General features: G+C 43.1%; 1 pseudogene; it reads left to right on the top strand.

The window, feature by feature from the left end:
* Nucleotides 1-886: 886 nt before the first annotated feature.
* The window catches only part of LOC122357549, a 10,964-nt pseudogene continuing 9,506 nt past the window's right edge, over nt 887-2,344 (top strand).

The raw sequence follows: 2,344 nt of genomic DNA, 5'->3' as shown, positions 1-2,344 counted from the left end.
GAGCCTGTCAGAAACACGTCCTCCTCATATTTCACCTCCGCTCCCAACGAAGACATGGCTTTTGCATAAAGCCCACGAAGCCTTGCTCACGGAGAAGACCGCAGGCCGTTTTTATTTCCATTAGCCACCTAGAAACACCGAACAAATAAAAATAATGGTCATTAATGCACTATAATTCCACCTTCCACAATAAAAATATGAGGAATGAAAAATGCTCTCACAATTACGAGGACAGAATCCACACAAATATGACATTTAGGAAACTATAGCTTGAGACAAAGCCACTGGCAGAGAAAACATTTTCAGATTAATTAAAAAAATATTTTGTTGCTCCCGATTTCTAATCAATTAAATGTTAATATAACAAACAAGATTTATTCATTTCATTTGCTTTATATTTTATTTATTTTTATTTTTTATTCATAAGGCATCTGACAGTAGTTTGCTCTTTTCGTTGTCTATTATGTTTTCTTTTTTTCTCTTCTTTTTGTATTTTTATTTTTATAAAATAATAATAATAATAATTACAAAAAGTCTATGCGCTGTGTAAACTGAGACTCGTTATATCACTCCCATCATTGCTCTTTTGATTTTGTCTGCTTCCACTGTCCTCCTCAAGGTTTCCACTGAAACTTAGAGAAGAAGAGCTTCCATGTGCAGAGAAAGACTTGAGAGAGCATCCCAGTGTCGGGACATTTCTTCACTTTATTCACATATATAGCAAAAAACAAGGAAAGGACGAAGATGAAACGCAAACATTGTTTGCAGTCTATTTACCTCAAAAATAGCAACGCACAAAACTGCTCCTGAACTCCTCGTTCAGAGCGTAAATGAGACATGATAACTGCGCCGGGCTGAAACTAGTCAAAAACAGGTGTCCCGCTGCATGGGCTGTGAGCGGATGCATTCGTGCTTGCCGCGGTGCATTCTGGGACCGTCTTCTCTGCGTATGGTCCGTGTGATGTTGCTTCAGACCCGCAGCGGAAGCAGCTTTCAAGCCCAGACGTTCAGCCTCAAAGAGATAGAGGAAAGTGGTGGAATAATTTTGATGACTTTACGAACGGCCTTCATGTCAGGTGCTTCACAAAATAAACGCTGAAAACCTGAAGCGGCGTGTTAGTGCGGGAGAGATGGTGTTTATGGGCTCGAGTGCGTCGTTGATTAGGATTTCTCTCCGAGCTCAGGAAAAGCACTAATGGGAGCGTTTGTGGAGCTCTGGTCTTAATGAAGGGCTCTGATCTCAGGTGTTTCATGGAGAAGTGCCTGGGGATGATGTCAACGGCTGCACTTCAGGAAGTTAGCAAAGTTTGGCCTCTTCAAAGTGATGGAAAGAGGAACGTAGATGGAGGCTTTTAGAGTCTGTAGATGGAGGTTAGAGAGGGTGAGAGGCTAAATGGAGGGTTGTTTTCCTCTGATAGCGGGCGCAGGTGTGCGTCGATGAGAACGGCTTCATCCACTCCACAGTCTCTGCCATTAAATACTGTTTGACTGCAGAAAACCACTGAAATACGACGTGTCACTCACTCAGCCGCGATTTGCATGTAAACAATCAAAATATATGGGATGTTAAGCAACTGCAATTAAATTAAAAGGCTGAATCAATTGAAGAAAGGCGTGACGTGATCAAACCCCAAGCAGCATCGCCGGAGAAACACACTACAATCATTAGAAACATCGACAAAATGGCCTCAAACGATCAGTGAATAAATGATTTAACGGTGTTTAAATTGTTAGCCAAGTCAAAAATCCGCCTGATTCAAGAAGGGGGTCTGAAAAGTAACTAATTGAGTTAAATAGCATTTTGTTGACGGTTGTTTTGTAATGATTATTTTTTTCTTTGAAAAGCAAGACGCACCTGTAAAAGGGCATGTTGTCTGTTTATTGAACGTGATTGTGAAGAGATGTGAAAAAGCGTGCTGTGTTTGTGTGACAGTGCCGGCGTGGGTCGGACCGGCTGCTTCATCGTCATCGACGCCATGCTGGAGCGAATCAAACACGAGAAGACGGTGGACATCTACGGTCACGTGACGCTCATGCGCGCTCAGAGGAACTACATGGTCCAGACGGAGGACCAGTACGTCTTCATCCACGACGCGCTCCAGGAGGCCGTCACCTGCGGCACCACCGAGGTTCCCGCCCGGAACCTGTACGCCTACATCCAGAAGCTGACGCAGATCGAGACCGGAGAGAACGTCACCGGGATGGAGCTGGAGTTTAAGGTGAGACGCACGCTAGCGATTGCCAGCCTAAGTCCAAACGCAAGAAGTTGATAGAAATAAATCAAGAAAAACTGTTTATTTAAATAAGGTTTAGATAGAAAGATCTAATTTTTGCTTTTAGCTAG

Source organism: Puntigrus tetrazona, chromosome 14 (genome assembly GCF_018831695.1).
Source record: "Puntigrus tetrazona isolate hp1 chromosome 14, ASM1883169v1, whole genome shotgun sequence".
Classification (NCBI taxonomy): domain Eukaryota; kingdom Metazoa; phylum Chordata; class Actinopteri; order Cypriniformes; family Cyprinidae; genus Puntigrus; species Puntigrus tetrazona.
This window is presented reverse-complemented; position numbering and strand designations above follow the sequence as displayed.